The sequence below is a fragment of the Callithrix jacchus genome, chromosome 10 (genome assembly GCF_049354715.1).
Source record: "Callithrix jacchus isolate 240 chromosome 10, calJac240_pri, whole genome shotgun sequence".
Classification (NCBI taxonomy): Eukaryota; Metazoa; Chordata; class Mammalia; order Primates; family Cebidae; genus Callithrix; species Callithrix jacchus.
The window spans coordinates 121142516-121168934 of NC_133511.1; the positions used below are offsets into that span (position 1 = coordinate 121142516).

Below are 26419 nucleotides of genomic sequence, written 5' to 3' on the forward strand. Positions count from 1 at the left end.
GCCCCCTGGATGTGTTTGTCTTCCCACAGCCAAGCACAATTCACATCCCCACCAGATGATGTGGGGCCATATTTCACCTGCACCCAAATGTGGTCTACAAGGGCATTAAAATAAATGACAGCTCAGTTCAGTGAGGTCTCAGATTTTCGGGTCTGGCCGACGTGCACCTGTGCAGCAACCGTGCTGCTCTCCTGGGACCCTGCCCCAGCTCCCTGCTCTCTGTGCCAGGAAATCAACCTGCTCCCGTCACCTTGGACACGAACAGGGCCCACTGCCCAGACTTCACCCTAAGCCTGCCACCCCGGCCTCGGCTGTAGGTCCTGCCCAGCCCTGACCACAGGCCAGTGGCCCCCAGCCTGAGGGCACCCCGGGGGTGCATCTACCTCCCAAGAAAGCTGGATTCTCTGGGAACCAGACTGGTCAGGGTCCAGCTGGCCACACCTCTCCATGGTCACCACCCCTTGCTGAAGTTCTGGGCTTGGAGGCAGGGACCCAGTCCCTGGGAAATGCACCCTCAGGGTGCAGTTTCACTCACTGCACCCTGCAAGGCTGGCCTTGCCCAGGGTCCCCAGCCACCCCCTCGGGGCATGCAGCCACAGGTCCTTGTCCTTCTATTCACTCTCCTGTGATGATCTGGTTTATGTCTATGCCCCATGATGCCGCATGCTTGGCCTGGCCCTTGTGGTCCCCAACCCCATCCACCCAGGAGACAGAGCACGCTGTCCATGCCTGATTGCCTGGAGGATGAATGCCTGCCCAGGGCTGGCTTCTCTGTCTGCGGGTCCACAGCCCACTGTCCTGGGGGCTGATTCAGGAGATGAAGGCCGAGGGTGCACAAGGGCTTACCTTCTCATTTCTGCCAGAGGGGAGAGCGGGGAGAGACCCGGATGTGTCAGGAGGGGAAACCAGGCCTCCTTGGCTGCTCAAGGGGCAGCAGCTGGGAGGGCCCCATGGGGCTGTGTCGTGGAAACGTCTGGTGGTGGAGGCCCTGGTGGCCCTGTCACTGGCTCTCTGGGCCTCCCATGGCTCTTCCCATAGGCACTTGCTTCCCCCCAGCCCCCCTCCCCCTAGTGCCCTGAGGACTCTGTTACTCAGAAAGTGCTCTTCAAAAATAAAGCCGAACCCAGAAGGCACCCAGAGCCGCCTGACTCCTCTGGGGGTGTAGAGTGGGGAGGGAGTGGGCAGGCACCCAGGGCAGCCATAGGCAGGGGATGGGGGGACCTTGTGTTACTGGGCGTGGTAGCCAGGCGGGGCCAGGGAGGGGCAGCACAGGCAGCCTCCGGGAGCCCTGAGGTGCGGCCATGGGCCTGGGGCAGGGCAGGAGCTGCCCACCTGGCCTCCCCCTGCTCACCCAGGGCGGCAGAAGGCTGACCCCTCTGACCTGCAGGTGGTGCTGCCCTTTGCAGTCTGTTTCCCCTGGCCTGGAGCAGGTCTGTCCTCCGCCCCACGTCGGGTCAGTTTCTCCATCAGCACACACGCACAACCAGGCCACCCTTACTGGCTGTGTGACCCACAGCAAGTCACTTGACTTCTCTGGGTCTTGGCTGCCCTGTCTGTGAAATGGGGATAATGTGTTTCCTGGGTCACTAAGAACATGAAATGAAGCAAGGCAGACAGTAAGAGGCTGAACAGACCGGGCGCGGTGGCTCACGCCTGTAATCCCAGGACTTTGGGAGGCCAAGGAGGGTGGATCATGAGGTCAGGAGTTTAAGACCAGCCTGGTCAACATGGTGAAACCCTGTCTCTACTAAAAATATAAAAATTAGGTGGGCGTGGTGGCGCATGCCTTAGTCCCAGCTACCTGGGAGGTTGAGGCAGGAGAATCACTTGAACCAGGACATGGGAGGTGGAGGTTTCAGTGAGCCGAGATTAGGCCACCTCTCTGAGCTTCAGTTTGCTCCCCCCACAATAAAGTGAGAAGGTTATCTTCATTTTTTCTTTGAGGTGCAGTCTCACATTGTTGCCCAGGCTGGAGGGCAGTGGCGCCATATTGGCTCAATGCAACCTCTGTCTCCTGGGTTCAAGCGATTCTCCTGCTTCAGCCTCCCAAGCAGCTGGGATTACAGGCACCCGCCACCACGCCCAGCTAATTTTTGTGTTTTTTAGTAGAGGCGGGGTTTCACCATGTTGGCCAGGCTGGTCTCAAACCCCTGACATCAGGTGATCCGCCTCAGCCTCCCAAAATGCTGGGATTACAGGCGTGAGCCCCCACGCCCAGCCGCGCCTTCATTCTTTCAGCCCTTACAACAAGGCCCTCCATCTAGGTCACAAACAAAAGGGAAAGACTGGACCTAATGGCCATGCCATCCTGAGCCCAGAACCTTCTAGAATGGGACTGGGGGAAAGGAAGATATGCACCCTGTCCCCACGGGGCTGGGGACTCGTCCTCTGCCTGTCTTCCCACGCCCCAGGTTTCAGGCCCTGAACTGCCTGCGTCCATGGGGTGAGAGGGTGTGGAAGAGGCCGACGGGTCGTGGATCTCCAGCCCTTGCCCATCCTTGGGAAATGCATCGCGCGGTGCTTTTCCCGTCCGGGAGCCTAACAGTCAGCAGCTGTTTATCATCTCGTTTCTCAGTGTGTAGGAAAGCCACAAATAAGTAAACTCAGGCAGCAGGGCACAATTACCGAGCCTGGCGCTTTATTTCCCCAACTCGCCTCCAACCTGGGCAGCAGTGGGTCGATAGTAATTTACGAGGCAGCCCCGATGTGGAGGAGGAGGCCAAATAACCGTGTTTGCTTCCCCTGGCCCTCCCTCGACCGGCTCCGCGCGCTCACAGGTGGCTGGGCCAGGAGGATTCAGGACAAGGCAGGCAATGGAGGCTGGGCATCGCCACTGGAGGGGTCCCAACTGGAGCACTGCACAACCCCAGACCTTGTCCCCGGCCACCAACAGACCTCTTCTCTGAAGCAGAGGCACCCCAAGACTAAAACGGGGGCAGGGGTGGCAGCATCTCTCCCCAGGCACTTGGGGTTTGTCTCCGGGGCTCCCCAGAAGCAGAGCCTGAGTTAGGGGCGCACCCTGCGCTCCCAGGAAGCCCTGAGGGAGGGAGTAAGGCAGGAGAGGGTTGGGGGAGAGCCAGCTGGGGTGGTCTCAATGTGCTTTGCAGGGGACACTGGCAGAATCTGCAGCACTGAGCACTGACCTCTGGGTCCGTTGGTCATTGACTGCTGGCTGTGGGAGGGGAGGATGGGGAAGGACATGGGAGGAGGAGGGGAGGATGAAGGAGAGGAGGGAAGAGGATGGGGAGGGGACATGGGAGGAGGAGGGGAGGATGAAGGGGAGGAGGGAAGAGGATGGGGAGGGGACATGGGAGGAGGAGGGAAGAGAGGATGAAGAGGGATATGAGAAGAGGAGGGGAGAAGTGAGGAGAGAAGGAGGAAAGAGAGGATGAAGAGGGATATGAGAAGAGGAGGGGAGAAGTGAGGAGAGAAGGAGGAAAGAGAGGATAGAGAGGGGCCGTGGGAGAAGGAGTGGGGGAGGAGGACAGAAGAACAGGTGGGGAGGGGGCCTAAGACTCCAGCTCCTGGGGCAAGGCACGTGGGCGTGGCAGGCTCCAATGCGGAGTCTGCAGCCCGCAGAGCGTGGGACAGCATTCACCCCACCTCGGAAGAAGGCTGTGATGTGGATTTCATCATTCACGTAGCTGATTTCATCACATTTCATTTTCTGTCAAGTTTCCTGCTGTTACAATCTCGTTAATTCCTCTGGGGACATGAGGATGTGAGGCTGGAAGGTTGGGGGGTGGCAGCTCTTGCCCCAGGGCTGCACTGGTGCCAGGGAGGTTGACGTTGGGGAGGAGCCTGCAGGGGTGAGGCTGGGGTGGGATCAGGCTCATGGGTTAGAACGGCGCTGATGTGCATGTCCCAGGAGAGCTGGACCAGTCCTTTGGGCATCCGCACAGCACCTCCTGGACCCTCGCCACAGCCTAGGACGTTGCTATCACCGTGCCCCCCATCTCACAGATAAGGAGACTGAGGTTCAGAAGACACTCAGCCAGAGGGGCGCAGCACTGAAGCTGCATGAGGGGCCCCAGCTGAGCACTGTCCTGTCCCCTCCAGCGAGGCTTACCTCTTCTTCCCACAGCAGCCCTCCTGCCCCAGGCCCCCAGGAGGCTGCTGAGGCCCGCTGCAGCCAGAGGCAGGAGCACTGGAGCAGGTGCTCCTGTGCTGGGCCAACCCTGCCATCTGGCCACTCTTCTCTGTGCCCCAAGGCCTCTCTCTGGGGCTGCAAGACGCATACTGAGGGTGGTAGGGTCACTCTGGGCTCTCAGGTGGCACGGAGGACAGAGGACTTGCTGGCCTTCTATCCCCACGTGACCTCAGCTCCTGAGGGTCCTAAAGAACACTCCTCCCCAGCCATGGCCCTAGCACACTCTGGTGTATTCAAAAGGACATCGTCCCTCCTGGCCTCCAAGCATGGCCTGTGTTAGGACAGCTGGAGTCACTGCACAGCCTCAGGGTTCCAAGGAGGCTCCCATCCCACCCACTAATGCTTCCCCTTTCCTTGTCTTGTCTGTCTGCCTGCCTGCCTCTTAAAAAAATTAAACACGGATGGTTTCATCCAGGGAGAATTAGTATTCCAGGCAGGCCGGGGGATGTGATGAGAATGTCAAGGCCATAGAGACACAGGGCCTGAAGGGAAGAGGTGCTGGGCCTGGCAGGGGTCCTGGGTGGGGGCAGAGGGCTCTCACCCCGCCAACGGAGGGCTGGTGGGGCCTCCAAGGGGCCTAGATGCCCTTGGAGAGGTTGAAGTTGGGTGTGGCCAGAGGTCCCGACACGGCATCCAGGATGGGAGAAGGTGGGGTGGCTCAGAGACCTTGTCTGGCCATGACACATGGCTTCCCACGGCCCGGCCCAGCTCCTCTGCCCCATCCATACCCACCCTCATTCAGCCCTTGCTTGCTGCATGCACATGTGCCAGCCACCAGCTAGGCACCAGGGAGGCACAGGGCAGGGACAGGCCCGTCCTCACTACTGCATGGTCACCTGGTGCTGGTGATGCTATTCACACATCACAGCTCCAGGGCCCTGTCTGGCACACAGCAGCCCCTTTCCAAAAGCCTGAGTAACTGGGTATGTGAACACCCACAGCATCTCCCCAGCATGGTTTGAAGAAGAGGGGAATGCTGGGAGGTTAACAGGTGTCGTCGAAGACGAAGTCACTTGGTAACCACCGGAGTGAATGAACTTCAGTGTCTCTGCCTCGGGGCTTCTCAGAGCCTTTAATGTGCTCATGTGCCCCGTGAACCTGCAGAGGCAGCTCGGTGTGCAGCCTCCTGCAGTGCGAACAGACAGGCCAGTGGCCAGTGTGGCCTTGAGGATCTGGAGTGGAGAGGGGAGTGAGTTTGCATCCAGGCTCTGGAGCAGACCCCCGTGGGACCTGGGGCGGGCTCTGGAAGATCTGTTTCCTTGGGTGGAAAATTGGAATGGTAATCACGGCACCCGCGCACACAGGGAGGCGATGTGTGAATAGCATCTGCCTTGGACACAGCCCAGGGCAGCCACCAGTGTTGTTGTTAGCAGCATTATTCCCACCGAGCATCTCAGCTCTGTGCCTGGGCCACCTAGAAATCAACTGCATCCGCTGCTGATGTCACTGCTGTGGACGCAGTCCTTGCCCTTAAGAGCTCACGGCCCACTGGGAAAAGACAATTATACTCCCGGTGGAGAGGGCAAGGGCTGAGGGGAGTGAGGGGGGAGCCCGGCCTGCACCTGGCATGCTCACCCTGCCTGGCATCTCTGCCAGTGGTCATGTAGCCTGGGCATGGACATCCCTGGCAGGGGCAGCTCAGCCCACCTTTGGGTGTCTCTGCCCGGTACAGATTTCTTCCCTAACTGCATTCCTCCCAGTACTTCCCTCCTGGCCATTCCAGTTCTTGGGCCTCCCAGAACAGGCCAGTCTTCCTTCTCTGCCAGGACAGGGGACCACCCTCTTCCCTGGACTGGTCTGAACAAGCCCCACCCCCTCTTGGTCACGGCCACGGTCACTCCCCACCCACTGGCCTCCTGCTCTGCAGTGTGGCTTCGCGTCTTGCAGAGCCTAGAACGAACAGTGCTCTAGCTGGCATGACTGGAGCGGGAGGAGGGAGGAGGTGTAGCTATCTCCTTCAATACGCTGTCAATTCCTCCATTAATGCAGACTGTGTGGCAACCAGAAGCTGAGAGCAAGGCGTCCCTCTGTGTCTGGTCCAGAAGGGCCGGTTAATAGAGAGCATGGTGCCAGGGGAGCCCAAGAAGTCAAGGTTAAGCAAGCCAGGGGCTGGGGCTGGGGGCTGGTCGCCGTGGCTCACGCCTGCAATCCCAGCACGTTGGGAGGCAGAGGTGGGCAGATCATCTGAGGTCAGGAGTTTGAGAGCAGCCTGGCCAACATGGTGAAACCTCATCTCTATTAAAAATATAAAACTTAGCCGGGCATGGTGGCACACACCTATAATCCCAGCTACTAGGGAGGCTGAGGCAGGAGAATTGCTTGAACCCGGGAAGTGGAGGTTGCAGTGAGCCGAGACTGCACCATTGCACTCCAGCCTGGGTGACAGAGCAAGACCGCATCTCAAAAAAACAAAAGAAAACAAAGTTAAGCAGTAAGCAGGCTGGGGACAAGGAAGGATCAGGGAAGGCTTCCTGGAGGAGGAGACAGTTGTCAGTTAGAAATGAATCGCAGGCTCCTGGAGTGAAGGCCTCCTGAGTCATCCATTCCTGCCTCTGTCTAACCGCAGGGTGACTGGCATAGCCATTTGGTCACATATGTCATGGGGCAGACTCTGGAAGCCGAATGTACGGCTGCAGTGGGAGAGATCATTTGTCTTTGGAAACAGTGGCTCAGGGAGGCTGACCACAGAGGCCAGAGGCCTCTCAATGCTGGCCCCCTATCCACCAGGATTCAGAAAGTCACCCCCCCAACGGTGATGTCATCCTTGGCTGTGGCCAGGGTTCACAGGGGAACTGAGGCCACAGCTCTTCCCAGAGGTCACATCCAGGTTAGGGGGCCCAGGAGTGTGTTTTGCCAAATGCCCCAGCTGGGCCTGCATCCCAGGAGGGGAGGCAGCCACAGGTTGCCTGGCCCCATGTGCTTCAGGAGCGAAGGTACCAGGGGCCTCATTAGCTGTGGCTTCAAAGAGCCTCATTATTAACAAAAGTGCGATGTGAATCCTTTCTCTTCTCCTTCTCTCCTTAAGGCAGGCTCCCAAATGAAAAGGAAAATATACAATGAGCACTAAGGAAGCCTCAACGGAGAGTCAGGCGTCTGCAAAGCTGGGGAAGGAACGACATCCCGCCCTCGTGCGAGGTGTGGGCTGGCCTGCTGGCTTTATTTATTTAAAACAGTTTCTCTCTTTTTCCCCTTCCTCCCAGTTCAGCTAGTCTCTCAGGCTGAGCTTTAAGCTCTTTTGAAGTGTTACAACCATTTTCTCCTCTTTCAATTAACAACAAGAAAAGGAAGCTAATAGCTTCCTGAGCCACTCGTTGTAAATATTCACAGTTGGGCCGCCTGGGCCGGCGCGCAGCCCTGCTCTCGGCCAGAGAGCATGTTTACGGGAAGGAGGGGAAGGGTGGGAGATTTCCAACACAGAAGCAAAAGTCTGTTGGCACAGGCTCTTGCTGGTGCAGGGAAACCAGAGAACCAGGGAGCTGGGAGTTGAGAGGGCACCTGTCCCTGGGGGCTGGAGGCTGGCAGAGCTGGTGGGAGGGAAGTAGGGAACTGAGGCTGCTGGTGGATGCTTCTGGAAGGAAAGGCAGCTTCCCTCCGCTGCACCTGAGTAACTCGGATGACGGCAGATGCGTGGCCTGGAATCCCCAGCTCACAGCAGAGGTCTGAGGAGGAGGGCTGGGTTCCTGGAGGCAGCAGGCGAGGGAGGTGCTGCCAGTTCCTGGGGTACACGCTGGACTCCCAGCACTAGCACAGAGCCCTTGAAGGAGGTGGGCAGGGGGCTCCTGGGATAGGCCAGGAGGGGCTCCACATCAGGGTTTGAGGCCTGAATGGAGGAATGCGAGGCTGAGGAGAGGGCCGGGGAAAGGCGCAGCCAAGGGAGGGAGCTGACGGCCCTGGGGCAGAGCCTGGGTTTCCTGACAGCTCCTCAGCCTTCTCCCTGGGGACTCTCCAGCTGTGGTTCTCCCACCTCCTGGGGCCGAGAGCCTGCAGGACACACGATGCTGCAGCCAGCAGAGCGCGGCTTCAAACGGCCACTCGAGAGCTCCAGCGTGGGGACAGCCTGAGCCATTTCACAGCCAGGGTGCCAGGAGACGCTGTGACAGCACCCAGACCCTGGAGGCCAGGCGGGGACCAGGGCTGCCTGCAGGCTCCACCACCTGCCTCGGCTGCAGGATGGCCAAGAGGACTGTGGTGGGCAGGCAGGGGGCCGGGTAGCCACTGTTCTGCTGACAAAAGCAGGCCAATTTCCTGAAAGAAGAGATTCCGGCCTCGGCTGGTGGCACCGGCTCATCACCCCCTGAGCTTCCTCTAGGCTGGACATAGGCCCTCATGGGCACGGGTGACGCATGACAGTAAGGTCGGCTCGGAGGGGCTGGCAGGCAGGCGGTCATTTCTGTCTCCCCCACTTTTTTGAAACGGAGTCTTGCTGTGCTGCCCAGGATGAAGTGTGATGGCACTATCTCGGCTCACTGTAACCTCCGCCTCCCCAGGTTGAAGTGATTCTCCTGCCTCAGCCCCCTGAGTAGCTGGGATTACAGATGCCTGCTACCACTCCCAGCTAATTTTTATATTTTTATTAGAGGTGGGATTTTGCCATGTTGGCCAGGCTGGTCTCAAACTCCCAACCTCAAGTGATCCACCTGCCTCGGCCTCCCAAAGTGCTGGGATTACAGGCGTGAGCCACTGCGCCGGTCCCTGTTCCCTTTTGTATCTAGAGTCAGTCTATGAAGGGGCGAGCTCTGGCCTTAGTGCCCCTCCCTGAGGGCAAGAGGGCAGGCCTCTGGGGGGCTGCCATGGCCCCATGCCCTCCAAACACACTGCCAGCCGTGCCCCCTTGAGAGACTCCCCGCAGAGGCTGAGAGCCTCAGGTGTCCCTCAGTGAGCTGGGTGCGAGCAGCTCTTGCTGGTCTCCCCTCACCCACCCTCTCAGCACCCGGCCTGGGAGCTCCTGCCTGCCCTTGCTGGGAGGAGATTTCAAAGGCACAAGAGCACTCCAGGCAGATGAGGACTCTTCAGGCGCCTGCCCACTCCTGTCTCCCTGCTGCCCGGGATGGCAGTGCCCACCAGCAGCCGTTTCTAGGTCCCCTGTTGCTCAGCTGCACTGTGAGGGCTGCACCCTCAGCTCGAGAACCCTCCTCCTCTGCGGTACCCTGAGCCTGGCAGAACTGGGCCTCCCGATCCTCCAGACTGTGCAGGGAGGGTCCTAAGGGGCAGATGGCCATGGTCTGTGCTCAATTTGGCCTGCTGGCTTCTCTGCCAACTCAGCACCAGGGTACGATGAACTCCCAGGCCACCTCTGGTCAGAGCTGCCCACATGTGAAGGGAAGGAAGGAAGGGAAGAAAGAAGGGGAGACGGCCCGTGGCAGGAGCTCTGTCCCGGTGCTGCCTGCTGAGTGTCTCTGATGGTCATCTTCAGGGTGGGCACTGGCAAAGGCCCAGGCCTGCTGGTCGGGCGGCACAAGCTCCTGAAGCCACCCACGGCCTGGCTCGCACGCTCTCGTAAATACCCTGAAAGTCTGGGTTTTGTCAGGAGATGGTTTAATTAGCAGAGCGGAGGCTGGGAGGGTTCGCGCCGCGCAGGCAGGCTCTCGCCTCCCCCTCTTCTCGCCCTGCTACTCCAGTGCCATGCAGCAGTGCCCAGCCTGGGCTGGAGCGAGTGGGCAGGAGATGAGGTGGGCCCATTGCACAGGGCAGAAGGGAGGAGCTGGAACCCCGAGGCACGGCCTCCAGAGGCCTTCCTGTTCCTGCTCGGCCCGGGGCTGCAGATCAGGGCCCGGCTTGGAGCTGGCTGCCACGGCTCCCCCGGGAGTGCTGCCCTCCACGGAGGAGGAGGAGGAAGCAGGAGCCCACTAGCACCCAGGCCTGTCTTCAGGGAGTAAAGCCCGGGGCCTCCCAAGTTGGCCCCTTCCCTTCAACCCTTCACTGCGCGAGGGCCCCAGCCCAGACCCCACCCCCGTTCCTGAGGATGCGGCCCCAGCCCAGACCCCACCCCTGTTCCTGAGGACGCGGCCCCAGCTTTTCTCTGGTCCCCTCCAGTGCACCCAGCACCTTCCAGGCCTCCATGCAGCAAGCACGCTCTTTCTAAACTGCAAGTCTGGTCACACTCCTCCGTGCCTGGGCACCCTCACAGCCTCCCCGCTGCCCTTGTATGCCCCGCAGGCCCCTCAGCACAGGATTCACAGCACCCCCAAAGCCAGGTTCTGAGACCTGCTTCAGCTCGGATCACCGCCCTTCAAGCACTCAGAGCTCTGGGACAGGGCCTCTCACTGTGCCAAGCCCTCCCACCTTGAGCCTTTATACACGCTGTTCCCTCAGCCCAAAATGCTTTTCCTGTCCCACTCCCTATGGGCTGAGCCCATTCCAGGAGCGGTCCTAGCCCCCAGACTGCAATGCTCTCCCTGCCCCCAGCCTTCTGTCTCCAGTACCCTCAGGAGAGAAGGAATAAGCAGCCCCCAGACCTCTCTCTCTGCAATGGGAAAGAAAGGAACAGGCTCTGTGAACGGCCATCCTGGCAGGGGGAGTCAGCAGCCACGGAACAAACTCCAGTTTGAGTCACAAAGAGCCTTTTCATCTATAAAGGTCAGATACAGATGCTGACCTCAGCCTGGAAGTCCAAAAAGAAAGAAGATCCTGGGTCTCCTAGCTCTCGCCAGCTCTGACCTGCTTACAAGGATCTAAACTCTGCCCTCTCTGCCACAGGGCAGCTCTGCCCGGGGAGGGGGGCAGGCATGTTGTTCATTTAAAACATCACTTCGCTAAGTCACCAGCCATAAAGCCCACCTGGGTTTCTAGCAGCTCGTACCAGCCATCTGATTAATGACACCTACATAAAAATCCATCCCTAAGAGCCAAAGGTTGAAATAAAACAGGAGGGCTAATTGCTAATATAGGAATTAATATCAGAGAGCACCGATCTTTAAGGCAGCCATGCACTGAAAGCTGAGGACCCGAGGACCATTTCTACTTCGGGAGGAAGGCCTGAGGGCCGAGGCTGGGCGGTGGCTCTAGAAGATGGGCAGGTGGTCAAGGGGAAACCCAGTCACACCTGCCCCACTCTGGATGGCCACTGAGCTCATGTGTGATTGTCATGTCATAGGAACACCCCAGAACCACAGCACAGCATCATCTTCCCCAAGAAGCTCCCCGATCCACTCTGCTTCCGAAGGCTGGGCAAGGCGGGGCTCTTGGCTCCCATACGGCCTTGTATGCTTCTCACACTGCAGCCCTCTGAAAACCAGTGCCCTCCCCACTAGACTGTGAGCTCCTGAGGATGGGGGCATCTCTTTGGATCCCCAGTGTCTTGCACAATGCCTAGAGCATGATTAGACTCAGAATGTGTTTGCTGGATGGGAAGATGGGTAGATGGAAAGATGGAGAAATGGATAGGTGGGGAGAGAGGGATGGATGGAGAGAAGGATGAATGGATAGATGGAGAGACAGAGAAATAGATGGGTGAAAAGATGCAGATATGAATAGATGGATGGATGGATGAAGGTGAACAAATGGATTGATGGAGAGATGGAGGGATGGAAGGATGAGTAGACAGATGGAAGGATGGGTAGACGAAGATATGGTAGGATGAATGGACAGACTGATGGAGGGATGGAAGGATGAATGGAGAGATGGAAGGATGGATGGAGAGATGAGTGGATGGGTTGATGGACAGGGAGATGGATGGATGGAGAAATGAGAAGGATGAATGGATGGAGAGATGAATGGATCGATTAATGGAGGGAGGGATGAATAGAGAAATGGTGAGATGAAGGGAGAGATGGAAGGACGGAGGGATAGGTGAATGGAGGGGTGCGTAAGAGAGCCTCAGGAGAAGCCCAGGGCCCCTCAGTGCAGGGTTTGGTTGGTGGTCCGTTTCTCCTCTGTTGTCTTGGAGTAGAACAGCGAGAAGGAAGCTGGCCTGGAGTCTGAGGCCCTGACTGTGCTGCAGGTTGTACAGCCCTGGACAAGTCCTGCTCCCTCTTCTCAGTCCACGCAATGGAGGTGATCCTCCCTGACCTGCTAGCTGGGCTGTCTCCCCAAGCTCAGGGAAGACGGCAAGGCAGAAATTACTGGGGAAGGACACGGTGCACTGTCCCTGGCAATATCTGGACAGGCAGATCCGGCCAAAACGCAGAGCGTGGTGCAGAAAAGTGAGGTGGGTGCGTGGCCTTCTTTCCCTCCTCTCAATTTTCTTTTAATACGGTTGTGATGCTATTGATTACAACAGAAGTAGACTTGTGTACGCAGCTCAAAGCACTTCTACTCATAATGGAAGCTTTTACTATGACTCAAAACATGGTTTCTGGGTTTTGAGAACAGAGACCAGACCTGGATCCTGTGGGAACAGGGGAGGCTGAGGCGATGAGTGTAACCACTAGCTTCCCACCGTGTGGTCTCCGCTCACTCGAGCCGGGAGGGTGGCCACTGGGGGCGCTGTGGCTCTGGCTGGAGGTGCCTGCCAGGCGTGCGCATTTACATATTTATTCTTGGGCCTCCCTTGCTTCAGTGAATGCAGGTGGCTGCTAATGATCATCATTAGGCACCCACACACGGGAAGAGCCACAGCGCTGCTGGAGAGCTCACACCTCCCAACCACCGCCAGCCAGACTCACTTGGAAAACCAGTACACACCCCCGAACTCTGAGAGGCCCCACTCATCCAGGGCAGAGACGCGGAGGGACCCAGTATTCCAGCACTGGGGTTCCAGGAGGCTCTGCAGGCCCCAGGAAAGGTGGGGGTGGGGGCTTCAGCAGGGAAGGCGGACTGAGGACACACAGAGCTGGACGGGCACCAAGAGCCTCGCTCAGTGCCCTGGTTTTCTAAATGAGGAAGCAGATGGGGAGTTCGCTGGGTGCATTTATTAAGCACCAACTGTGTGCAAGGCACTGAGCCAGGTGCTGCGGGATCCAGCCTCAGGTCCTCCCCTGAAGCCAGGGAGACAATTCTGTTCATGCTGCATTGTTACCGTCATGGTTCACAGGACCACACCGGCCGAAGAGGAGGGCAGCCGCTGCAGGAAGAGAGGGGTGCCGGCTGCACAGATTCTTCAGGCCAGGCGGGGGACTAGTGGGCAGTAGTGGGAGACACAGCTGGTGGGCTAGCAGGAGCACTGCCTCTATCCCGAGGGCTATGGGAAGCTCTTAGGATACAGCTGAGCAGCTACGGGAAGGGCCTGAGGCGGACACGCTGGTGGGATGAATGAGCCTCCTTCCTGGGTTCTTCATTTCAGAAGCAGAGCTTAGTTCATCAGGAGGCAGCAGCCATGGCTGCCTGGAGCCTCTGGGCTCCCAGGACACGGCAGCCATCCTCTCAAAATGCCTAGGCCGGCCGCCCTTGCCCCACCCCCATCGGTGTAAAACAATTTCTGCGCCCCTGCCAGGGAGGCAGATGACCTCATTGGACTTCTTCCATCTCTCGCTTTCATGGAGAAATTACAATTTATAATTGGATGAAATCACGTGGGTGGCAATAGCAATAAGGGCTTGTGCTGGAGCCGGCTGCCTTCCCCCCTCAACCCCTGGCAAGAGGGGATTCTGTCCTCATCTTCCCTCCTTCGTGAGCCCCACTGCACCCCTTCCAGGGCCTGTGCCCCACCTGGAGTGTGGACCAGGCCCTGGCCATTCAGAACTGACTGACGTCCTCCAGGGTTTGCTGGCTCTGAAACCTCCTTCCTCCTAGGGCAGCTTGTCCCAAGAAACTCCCCCCACCCTGTCCACCCTATCAGACTCAGCCCGAATACCACCTGGCCGGCACACACCCTTCTCGAATGCCTTCCCTGCCAGGCTGTGAGCCCTGTGGGCAGCCACCCCCTATTTGGGTGCTGGCTTATTAAAACGTGAACCCTAATATCCCTGTTATTTTTAAGGGCCTCCAACAACAAGCATTGCTCACATCAACCACCTTAGGCCCTACAAAGAAAAGTGCCCAGATGCAGCTGAGCCCATCTGGATCTGATTTCAAACCAGAGCGAACACTCTCAGATGTGTAATAAAAGCCCTTTTCCAAAGAGGGGCTCCTACAGGGGGATACAGACACCAGGGCACCTCGGCCCTTCCACAGGCCTTGCTAATGAGAGGTGCTGCGGAGGCTGGGGTTTTGTTTTGGATTCTGGAACAGCCTGCCCTGCCTCCCCGCCCCCCACCCCCACCCCCCCAACCCCCCCACCCCACCCCCCACTGTCTGTGCGGAAGGGGAGGGTGGCTGCTGGTGTGGAGGACTGACCCCCTGCCTAGGAAGGGGGTGGTGCCAGACAGAGGCCAGGAACACGAAGACCCAACTTCCCCAGTTCCCGATGGTCCTGCTTCCCACGGTGGGGAAAGGCAGTGCTTGTTCTGGATGCCCAGGCCTTGGTGCCCCAGTCGGAGCTTTTGAATGACATTTAGCAAGAAGAACAGGTGCTGCGGGAACTGGAGCCAGCTCTGGACTGGCCTGGGCTGGGCAGGCGGCCCTGCACGGCCCGGAGTTCAAAAGACTTCATTTTGCTCTTCCCAGTCCTTGCACCCCCAGGGAGGGAAAGCCAGGTAGATGCAAGGCTCAGCGCTTGGCATGATCCACGGTTTATTGTCTGGATTGGGAAAGAGGCAGGAGAAGGGGAGAATAACCCCAGCCCCTTCCCTGGCTCATGGGTGAGTGGCATTAAAAAAAACAAACAGGATCCAGGCCAGGCGCAGTGGCTCACACCTGTAATCCCAGCACTTTGGGAGGCCAAAGCAGGCAGATCACAAGGTCAGGAGTTAGAGACCAGGCTGGCCAGCAGGGTGAAACCCCGTCTCTACTAAAGATATGGGTGGCGGTGGGGGGGGAAGGTGGCACACGCCTGTAATCCTAGCACTTTGGGAGGCCGAGGCGGTTGGATCACAAGGTCAAGAGATTGAGACAATCCTGGCCAACTTGGTGAAACTGCTTCTCTACTAAAATACAATAAAATTAGCCAGGCATGGTGGCACACGCCTGTAGTCCCAGATACTTGGGAGGCTGAGGCAGGGGAATCGCTTGAACCCGGGAGGTGGAGGTTCCAGTGAGCCGAGATCATGCCACTGCACTCCAGCCTGGGTGACAGAGCAACACTCTGTCTCAAAAAAACAAAAAACAAAAACAGGATCCAAAGCCAAGGGGGCTGTGGCCCAGTGGCCCTCATGGATGTGGCCTCATGAGAGGCCTCAGCACTTCCCAGTGCTGCCCCTCACGCCCCTGGGCTTAATCACTGGTATTGTTTTTGGCAGGTGAGGAAGCAGGCGATGAGAGGATGATTCCTTCTTGGACAGCCAAGACCAAGGGATGAAGCGGGAATAACCCATCCTCCCCCCTTCCCAGCGAGGAAACCTCTGCAAACAGGAGCAGCCAAGCAGGACCGAGGCCCTCGCCCCCCAAGCATCTTCCCAGAGAAGGGCATGTGGGGGCTGACAGCTGAGCCACACGTGTCAGCAGCTGCAGCCCCGCCGTGAACATCTGAACTCCTCAGCGGGGTCATGGACCCCCCCTTCCCGCTGGAGACACAGCCTGAGTGGCAGGAATACGGAGCCGTTGGAGAGCGGCTCCCTCTAAGCTGTGTCACGCAAGAACGGTCTCTGCACCGAGCCCATTCTGCCAAGTGACTTAAAGGGATTAAAAAAAAAAAAGCCCTGGTAAACAAAAAGGGGGTAAGAGCCACGCAGAGGCCTTTCAGAAGAGGTGGCAGCCTGCAGACAAAGGGCAGGAGTTGAAACGGGCCGTGGAAGTAGCGAGCAGCAGAGGCCACCCTCCCCGGGGCTGGGCACCAGGCCTCAGGGCATGCCCGAGGAGCAGGGGCCCGATACCCCTCAGGCCACCGTTGGGAGTCCTGGGGCCGAGAGGGGTGTCCCTGTACCTCCTGTGCGCAGGACCCTCACTCCGCAGGGAGAAGCCAGCTGTGCCCGAGGCCTCTAGGGTGCCAAGGATGCTGCTGATTGGGGCCCGCAGCCTCATCTGAACGCCAGGAGACCGAGGCACCCAGGAGACCGAGGCACCGGATCCCCTCTCTGTTCCCCAGGGCGCCCCAGGTCTGAGGTCTGCGCCCCTAGTGGTGCGAAGCCTGCTAGGACCACGGGGCTGGGAATGTGAGAGCCGTCAGGGCTCCAAGACTTTGGTGGGGACCTCCGGACCAGCCACCCCAGTTGGACTCAGAGGGCTCCTGGGCTGCATCGGCGAAGGAGGTAAGGCCCCGGCCAAGGGAAGAGGGACGTGGATTCGGGACGCAGATTCAGAAGGGCTCCAGGGTGGCCCAGGGTTCCTCGCACCCAACAAGGGCATAGCGCACAAAACCAGCGGGTCCCAGCCGGAGCTCCATGGGTCTGCAGCTCCATCCCCCCACCCACTCACACAGTCCACGCAGCTGGTGGCTTCTGCTTGCCAGCGTGGATCACTGGCCACCTGGTGGTTCCCGTGCTGCTTGCTGGGCTCTACCCACGGCTGGACCTGGGGTGTAAGGGGCTGGCCTCCTCTGGAGTCCATGGCCCTGCAGCAGGGTGGGTGAATCTCATTTTGAGCCTCCTTCCTGAAGGTGGTAGCAGTGAGGCCTGGTGAGGGGTGGGCAGGAGCTCTGGTAACCTAGGCTACCTGCCCTGGCATCTGCTGCCCATGAACGGGAGGGAGCCCATAGGTTTCCATCAGGGCCTGCACCTGCCCTGGCCAGGGACCAGGGATGGGGCTGATCCAAAGCTATCGTCCCAGGTCCTGCTCCCGTTGGCCCTGGGGCATCATCTGCACCTGCTTCCAGTTCAGCCTCTTTGTTGGTTAGAGGAACAAGCTGAGGCCCAGAGAAGGGCAGCGAGTGCCCCAAGGGTCACACAGCCACCGGGAAGGGCTCCCTCACACCACCGAGGCAGGGAGAGCAGGGGGTGAGGCTGCGCCTCCGGAAACACAAATCCCAGGCAACCTGAAGCCGCAGTGCCTTGGGCAGGACAGGGAAGCCCCAATTCATTACCAAGATGGAAAACGACACTTCCCCATGCTCTCTCTTAGGAGAGGGGTTGATTTATGATTGCGCCAGGGTCCGGGACATTTGTCAGGGCGGCTGGGCTTGCACGCCGCCTGCGGGGGCATTAATAGCCATGTTATTAGCCACTGGTGTGAATGATGCCCTGCGGATGGGCTATTTGCTGTTATTTATTATAAAAGCGCGCCAGCCCAGCAGTGGGGCGGTGAGTGCGCTGGAGCCTGGGCTGGACCCCTGCCCTACAGCCCTTCCGCTCCTCTCTGCTCCTCTCCCTGAACCCAGCCCTGGACGCTTACTGCCCCATCCAGTCCCTAGGAGAGTCTGAGGGTCATTTCTAGTCTGAAGCCAAGCTGGAGGGGAACAGCTGCTGTCCCCCAGGCCTGCTACCCCTCGGGTTTATGGAAGACCTGCCCAGTGGTCCTGTGCAAAAGGAAGCAGGAACACACAGCTCTGGGCAGGCAGGCCTAGACTGGGGCCTGGCCCAATGGTTGTGAGCTGCGACCTCGAACAGGTCTGCCCTTTCCTGTGTGCCACCCCTTTGTGCATCGGGGATGCAGCCTCCCCTGTGCACAGGGCCATGGCCAGGTGGAGAGAGCATTCTGTAGCGGGCCCAGCACTCAGCGGGCACGAAGCCCTGCTAGCTACTGCTAACGCTAACAGGCATGACCCCACAGGCGTGAGAGACCACGGACCCACGAGGTGGGGAAAATCAGTCCCCATGAAACTCCGCCGGAGTTGGAACACTGTATCCCAGCATCCTCCCTGTGCCAAAGCCCTGGGAAAGGGTTAGAGTTGGGCACCAAGGCCGTACGAGGTGGGTGGGAGGCTGCCCAAAGCTGCTGGAGGCTTGCTCTCCATCCTGAGCCTGTCCCATCCGTTCGGGGCCTTAGGTTTTCCTCCTCTGCATAAAGCAGACAATCGCTGGCATCCTTTATCTCACGATTCCAGGGTCCTGAGGGGTGGTTCCATCTGTATGTGTATCTGTGGGGTGGGGTGGAGGGGAAAAGGCCATCTGTAGGAAAAGGAGGCCCACCTCTGATACTTGGAGACAGACACGCAGTTGGGCGGTGCCAGGCCAGCATCCGTATCAGCGGGGTTGAACAGGGATGGCCAGGAGTCTCCCTTTGGGGCCAGAGAAGCCCCGATGGACAGCTAAGAGGGGTAGGAGGAGACCTGGGATGGGAGGAGCACCCCACGTCCAGTCTGGTCCTGGATTTGCAGCCACCCTCTGCTATCTGCTGCACAGGCCAGACACTTCCCTTTGCCTCTTTGGGCTGCTGTGCTGCTGAGGGCACCCTGGGTCACCATGACGTCCTGGGGTAGGCTATAGGAAGGCCAGGCTCCCTCTTCTCCCCACTGCCCAGCCCTGGGTCTAGGTTCGGGGCCTCCCTTTTGGTGGCCCTGTTCCTTGACGAATCAGATGTTTATGGAGCACCTTCTGTGCCAGGCTCCGTGCCAGGTACAAGACAGGCCACGTCCCAACCGTCGGAGTTTACGTTCTAGGGGGAGGAGGCAATCCGTAAACTGATGATAAATAAATGGGGGTGTCCCACTGGGAGCAGGGCCTGCCTCCCCGCTTGTCAGGGTTTTTCTCAGCCCATGAGAGGCCCCACCCTCTGAGCCCACTGCCGAGCCTTGATCTAGGACCAGTGGGCGTCGCCCATCATCAGCCTTTCCTGGTCACACCGCTGTGGCCCAGGATCCTAACGGAGACCGAGGAGTGCAGCAACGCAGGCCCACAGCCCTGTTCTTGGGGACCGTCTCCAGCGCTGCTGCTGCTGCTGCTGCCTCTCTTCCTTTTCCCTGCCCCCCAAAATAAAGACCTTTAGCCCCTTTCCTTCCCTCTGAAACTCCATTGGGCTTTCTTTTCTTTTCTTTTGAGATAGGGTCTCACTCGGTCACCCAGGCTGGAGTGCAGTGGCACAATCTGGGCTCACAGCAACCTCTGCCTCCCGTGTTCAAGTGATTCTCCTGCCTCAGCCTCCCAAGTAGCTGGGATTATAGGCATGCACCACCACGCCTGGCTAATTTTTGTATTTTCAGTAGAGACGAGGTTTTGCCATGTTGACCGGGCTGGTCTCAAACTCCTGACCTCAGGTGATCCACCTGCCTCGGCCTCTGAAAGTACTGGGGTTCAGGGATGAGCCACCGCACCCAGCCCACTGGGCTTTCTTTTTCCCTTCCCAAAAGGAATTAAGTCTCAGTTTAGGCAGCTTTACTAAAAATGGACACAGACAGACAGAAATATCAGGTGTGGGAGCATCTTATTAAATAATGCCGAGAGAGAAGGGAACAAAGTCACATGTGACTACTTTCATCCCCCACCCCCTCCTGGCCTTGAATGGTTTAATATCGAATACTGTTATCAATATAATTAACCTCCTAAGACATGATTCTAAAGTCTTGTTTTTTAAAGCGATTTACATTCTCTGAAGTTCAGGACATCCCGCCACATGGCACCAGCACCGCCCAGACGGCCTGTGCGGTTAGGTGCGTTTATAGTAGATTTGCATACCTGTCTGCAATTACCGCCAGTGATAACAGCTGATGCATAATGCATGCAGCCTGAAATTAGAAAAATAATTAACTTTAGGTTTTAAAAGAATCCCCGCCCCAGCCCCCATGCATCACAAGCGCTAAATGATACCAGCGGACGGGATCCAGCAGCAAGTTGTTCAGGGTGATGGGTATGGCTAGCTGGCACCATGCCCTGCTGGGAGCTGGGGTCAGAAGGTCCTCGAGGGCCGTGACATCTAGCCCCTGCCCTAAAAAGATGCCTCTGGTAGACCTGCAGCCCTTGGGACATCTGCCTGAACTAGGGCTTGGAAAAGTCCCACTCACACTCAAGGCCCCCTTCCTTCCTGCAGTTCACGTCTGGGGCTCATTGCTAGGAACAGTAATGGTTCCCTCATTCTGAACCCCACGCTGCTAAACACTGAAAGGAACCTTATTTTATCTCCACAAGAGCCCAGGGAACTAGATCGTTTATGGTCGCATTTTGCAGATAAAGACATGAGACCCAAAGCCACCCCACAGTAGGCTGAGCAGCAGGACTGAGCCAGGGAGGTCACTGCAATACTTCCCTTCACAGGAGAGGGGCTTCCTAGGGAGAAGGGGGTAGCTCTCCCTGGGTCTCCCTGAGCACCAGCAGGCAGTGGCCTGCCTTGTCCACCTCCTGGCCTTCCTCCCTCTGTCTTGCTTGCAGCTGAGCCCCCAGGAAGGTGGGGTCTCTCATTAATTTAAACGAAGGTTTGCTGAAGCCCCATCACAGAGCTGGAGACGACTGTGCTTAGCGGGGCTTCCCCTCTAGCAGGGGGTGGGGCTGAGGTCCCACTGGCCTTTCCTACACTGGGGCTGAGAAACTGCTCTGCCCACAGTCTGTCCTGCACAGCACTCTCAGTGAGGACCTGAAGGACTGGCAAGGTTTAGGGGAGACGTGTGAATTACTGCAGAAGGGAGGGACTGGCAGGGAAAAAGACACCTGCAAGAGACCCCACCTGGGGGCTGGGAAGTGGGGGAAAAGCCAGAGGACCCAGGACCCGTGGCAGCCACATACAGTGCCAGGCCACCTGGGGAGCCAGATTCCTAAGGACAGCAGTGGACAGGTGGGCAGGAAGGAGGCTGAGGGGTGAGTGGGGTCAGGGAGACAGGACCAGCGAACACCCGCCTGAGCATGTGCTTGTCCTTCCTACAGATAGAGTTTAGATGCTGGGCCCTTCCCCACCCTGCCTGAGATGCCCTCACCCCAGGGATGGGGCAGGAGAGAGGAGATGAGGGAGCAAGGCTAGGCTGCGATGAGGGCTGTTTCCTTACTGGCTTCTGGAAGCTCCTGGGAGATGCCCGTGAACAGAAAATAGCATCACCAAGTTCCATGAGGGCCTGGAGGCAGCGGCAGGGTCCCCAGCAAAGGCCGGGCAGCAGATGCTGGGCCCTAAGCCACCATGAGCGGTGGGGAAGAAGCTCGGTGTCACTAGCTTGTAAAGGCTTTGCAGTTGGGTGCGGACACCCCCACTCAGCTTCCCTACTGCTCCCCCAGATCGGGGCACCCGGGAGGCTGCCAGCCTCTCCCCACGAGGGGCACTGGGTCTAATGTACTGTGAGGGAAGCTTCTGGGGAGGGCTGCGGGGGGGGTGGGGAAGGGAGGGACGGAAGCCTCAGGACTTCTCAGGGGTGGGAGTGAGTATGGCATGGAGGAGCTAAGGAACTATTTCTGGCTGCTGGGTGACCTGGTGTTGAAGACCCATTTAAAACCCTCTTACCTCCCTGACCCCTTCACCCTGCCCCCCAGCCCGGAGGGCTTCCCAAGGAGGGCTGGCACAGCACCACGGGAGGGGACGGTGGATGGCCCTGTCCACCAGGGCCAGCATGGCTTGGGGGAGGGACGGGGCTGTGCCTGCACAGTTCGAGGTGGGGGGCAACATCTCAGCTTCACAGAGTCTGATAAGGGGTCAGCCTGTCCTAAAGGGAGGGCCGGAGCAGGGGGCCGGGTGGAGAACGGGCCACTGGAGCGCAGGGGACAGAGACAGGCAGCTACTGCAGAAGCTAGGTCATGTGTCTGGAGAGGCAGAGGTTTAAGGCAGCTTTTAAACTGGATGCGTTGGGGGCATCCAGATGGCACTCAGGAGGGGGTACTCTGCACGTATCACGTCAGTGAATCCTAGGTTGTAAGTTCCCATGTAAGGGCCTCTCTTATGACCATTTGTAGATGAGGAAACAGAAGCTCAGAGAGGGCAAGCAACTTGCTCAAAATCACAAAGCCTGAGGCTGGGTGCAGTGGCTCATGCCTATAATCTCAGCACTTTGGGAGGTTGAAGTGGGCAGATTGCTTGAGCCTAGGAATTCAAGACCAGCCTGGGCAACACAGCAAAACCCCACTTCTGCAAAAAATACAAGTAGCCGACTGTGGTGGTGCATGCCTGTGGTCCCAGCTCCTTGGGAGGCTGAGGTGGGAGGATCACCTGAACCTAGGGAGGTAGAGGCTGTAGTGAGCTGTGATCGAGCCACTGCATTCCAGACTGGGTTACAGAGTGAAATCCTGTCTCAAAAAAAAAAAAAGGAAATCACACAACCTGAAAGTGGCAGAGGCCAGACTTGAACCCAGGCCTCTCTGTCCTAGAGGTGGGGCCAATGACTGATATAGCCAATGCCAAAAATAATCCCCCACCGTTCCCCTCCCCCATCCCTGGGCCCGCTAAGGATCCGCTGTCAGTCATGTAGCTGGCAGGTCATAACTCACAGCACGCTGAAGTCTGAGGGATCCACGCAAGGACGACAAGCGATCCCGTAAAAGATGGGTGATTTACCAGGTTTAATTTGATGGCTGCATGAAGTATGAAACAGACAACAAGGGAATACAAAGGCAGCCAGGCACCCCCGGGTCCCGCCCTTCTTTCCTAGAGCCAGAGGGCTCAGCCTCGGGCCAGCCTTGGGGAGGGGGTGGTAGGGGAGCCTCTGGCCAAGATGGATGAGGCCCATTGACAGTGGAGCGGAAAGGCCTTGGTCCCTGCCTCCCAATGCTTCTTGGTTATCCATCAGGCATCTCTGAAAGGTGCAATTTAGACTCTATTATGATGCTGAGGCCTCTAGAGGCTGAGGACTGTGACTGTGAGCTGAGCGGGAACAGATGTCCATGCCAGAGTGCGGTGGCTGGCCTTGGCTTTGGCCTTAACAAGTTTGCCCCTGCTTAGGGCACTGCCCCGGAACAGCCAAGTACAAAGGCTATCTGTATCCCTTGGGCCAGGACTCAGTAGCCAACAGACCAGGGAGGAGGTGTGTCCTCCAGCCAGATCCTGCCCCCCACCCACCTGGCACAGGTGCTCCTAGACTCAGACGACCATGGAGACTGAGGCCACGTGGCCTGTGCGCAGGCCTGAGTCTCCCTGTCTCTGGCACCTGCCCTGTGCTACCTGCCTGCTTGTAAGTGCCTTGAGGCAGGACCTCCAGCTCCACGGGCCTGGCTCAGTGCAGAAGGGAGAGACATGCAGTGGGAAATCTGGGCTGGCTGTGACCTTGGCTGGGCCCCTCATGTCTCTGAGTCTCAGGCTGCTGGGCTGAGAAATGAGGACTGCCTTTGCAGCGACCTCTGCACCCTTGCCTGTGCAGGGGAGTGGGCGAGGTCTGGCCGGAGAGGTCACCCCACCCCCTGGGCTTATCCCGATCCTCTAGCGGCTGATGTGTCCGGCTCTGCACACTGTCCTGGCCTTCAAGCCCATCCTCTCTCCCAATCTGGCCAAGTATCCTTCCCAGTCTCCGATGTAACAATAGGTGAGGTGGCCAGATCAGGGCTGGGGCAGCCTGGGAGGCCCTGGGCAAAGCAGGCAAGAGGCTTGAGGGAGAGTAGGTACCTCCATGAAGGTCTGAGAATGCTCAGCCTGGGCCCCAGGACTGTGTCCGGGCTGCTGGGGGATCAGTCCTCCGCAGAGTATGGAGTCAGGCGCTGGCATGCTGCAGCCACACAACCCTGGGGTGGAATCCAGACCCCACCTCCTTCTGCCCCGGACCGGTCTTTGTGCCTCCATCCCTCACCTACAGAACGAGTCCATCAGTTTCTCCTTTATTTAGTGATCATCTGCCACGCAGGAAACACCATGAATAAGATGCACAAATCCCCGCCCTCACAGAGCACCTTCCAGTGGGGAGACACAATAAAAACAAAACAGGTAAAACATGCAGCCTGTTAGTTGGGGGTAAATACTACAGATAAACAAGGAACCGAGAGGAGTCTCTGGGGGTTATAATTCTCAATGGGGTGCCCAGGGAACGCCTCACCGGAAGGAAATTTGGGCGTGACTCTGGAGATGAGCTGTCCGGGCAGAGGGCACAGCACGTGCAAGGGCCCTGGGGGTACCGGGGGGTGCTCGGCTGCTGCAGTCAGTGAGAGGGGAATGGAGTGGACAAGGCCAGTGGGGGTGCCACACAGGACTGCATGGGGCCTCAGCAGCCACCATGATGACTGTGGCGACTGACTGGGCAGAGACCCCATAAATGCAAAGGGAGCATTTTGAGTGTTCAAGGGTGAGTGGCAGAGGCAGTCACCACGGCAGGGTCCCTTCTGTCACTAGTGCCAAGTCACACTAGGCCCATGCAGTTCATTCAGTGACATGAAAACACCAGTCATGAAACAGTGTGACTGCAACCCACAGAATGCTGCAAGCCTCGAGACTGCCGAGATTCGGGCTCCTCCAAGACGGCCTGGGTTCCTCCTACCTGGTCTCAAGGGGTCTTGACTGAGTTAATATCTCTGAGCTTCAGTTTTCACATCTGTGAAATGGGTTTAAGAGCACTGACCTCATGTTTGCTGGGAGGGTTAAATGACTTAAATAGTAGAAAAGCTCTAAGCAAAGTCTTTATTATAGTGTGAGCTACCATTCATCCCACCAGAATGGAATCCCAAGTGGCTAAAACAGGGCCTGGAATATAGCAGATGCTCAATAAAGCTCTGATGGATTAATGGATGGAGGGATGGAGGGAGGGATGGAGGGAGGGAGGGAGGGAGGGAGGGAGGGATGGATGGAGGGATGGGCAGGTGCATGCATGGATGGATGAATGGATAGGTGAATGCATGGATGAATGGATGGTTAGGTAGGTAGGTGAGTGGGTGGATGGATGGATGGATGGACAGACGGACAGGTGGATGGATGGGCAGGTGCATGCATGAATGGATGGATGGATGAATGTACAGGTAGATGGATGGATGGATGGATGGTTAGGTGGGTGGGTGGATGGGTGGATGGATGGATAGGTGGATGCATGGAGGATGGATGGATGATAAATGGACAGGTGGATGCATGGATGAACGGATGGTTAGGTGGGTGGGTGGATGAATGGATGGGTAGATGCATGGACTGATAGCTGGATGGATGATGAATGGACAGGTGGATGCATGGATGGATGGATGGTTAGGTGGTTGGTTGGATGAATGGATGGGTAGATGCATGGATGGACAGATGGATGGATGATGAATGGACAGGTGGATGCATGGATGGATGGACAGGTACATACATGAATGGGTAGATGGATGAATGGACAGATGGATGCATGGATGGACGGATGGTTAGGTGGGTGGTTGGATGAATAGATGGGTAGATGCATAGATGGATAGATGGATGGATGATGAATGGACAGATGGATGCATGGATGGATGGATGGTTAGGTGGGTGGTTGGATGAATGGATGGGTAGATGCGTGGATGGACAGATGGATGGATGATGAATGGACAGGTGGATGCATGGATGGATGGATGGACAGGTATATACATGAATGGGTAGATGGATGAATGGATAGATGGATACATGGGTGGATAGATGGTTAAGTGGGTGGGTGGGTGGATGGATGGATGGATGGATGGATGGATGGATGGATGGACAGGTGGATGCATGATGGATGGATGGATGAATGGACAGGTGTATGCATGGATGAATGGATGGTTAGGTGGGTGGGTGGATGGACAGGTGGATGCATGATGGATGGATGGTAGGCAGATGGATAGATGTATGGATGAATAGATGGACAGGTGCATGCATGGATGAATGGATGGGTTGGTAGGTGGATGGCTGGAAGGATAGACAGGTGGATGCAGGGATGGATGGACAGGTGCATGCCTGAATGAATGGATGGATGGATGAATGAACAGGTGGGTACATGATAGACAGATGGATGGTGGACAGATAGATGGATGGATGGATGGATGGATGAATGGATGGTGGGTGGGTGGGTGGGTGGACAGATGGATGGGCAGAGCAGAGGGAAGCTCTATCAGGGGCCTCAGGAAAACCTGGCAGAGGAGGTGACATTTGAGCTGGGTCCTGTAGCGTGAAGAATAGTTTGCTTGATGGAAAGAAAAAGCAGCCCAGGAATAGAGAAAGACAGAGAAGAGAGAAAGTTTGGCCCAGTTGAGAAACAGAGACATCCAGTCCCTGGGGGTGACAGTAAGGTCCCTGCCGGCTCAGCAAGCAGGTGCCGGTTCTGCTCGGCACGCCAGGTCTGCCCTCCTAGGCTGGGGCTTCAGCCTCCAAGAGACCATCATGTCCCACCATTGAAAAGCCTTTGTGGACCCAGAATTCTACCGTAGACTTTTGCTGGCTGCATGATGACACCTTCCTCGCTGAGACTGAAAGATAATTTCTTTTTAATTGATTTTTTTACCACTATGAACAGTAAAATAAGAAAAATCTATGCTGCAATTTTTCCATTTGTGAAAACCGAAGTTACACCTCGCAGCCAATTCCCTCAGAGCGTGAACTCCTCCCTCCTTTATTTGTCTCTTTCCTTTAAATGCAAGAAAACAGATCTCTTTTTCTTTTCCTCTGGAATACTGAAAGTTTATG

At 57.5% G+C, this 26419-nt stretch overlaps 2 protein-coding genes across 16 annotated transcripts in view; one reads left to right on the forward strand and one right to left on the reverse strand.

Moving 5' to 3' along the window:
• MACROD1 (mono-ADP ribosylhydrolase 1) overlaps positions 1–26419 on the reverse strand; it is a 189578-nt gene that overhangs the window by 90495 nt on the left and 72664 nt on the right. The window lies entirely within an intron of this gene.
• FLRT1 (fibronectin leucine rich transmembrane protein 1) overlaps positions 1–26419 on the forward strand; it is an 82930-nt gene that overhangs the window by 52729 nt on the left and 3782 nt on the right. The window contains exon 2 of the mRNA XM_003734292.6: positions 15364–16311. The gene's annotated coding sequence lies outside the window, so the exon portion shown is untranslated. The remainder of the gene's footprint in view (positions 1–15363; positions 16312–26419) is intronic.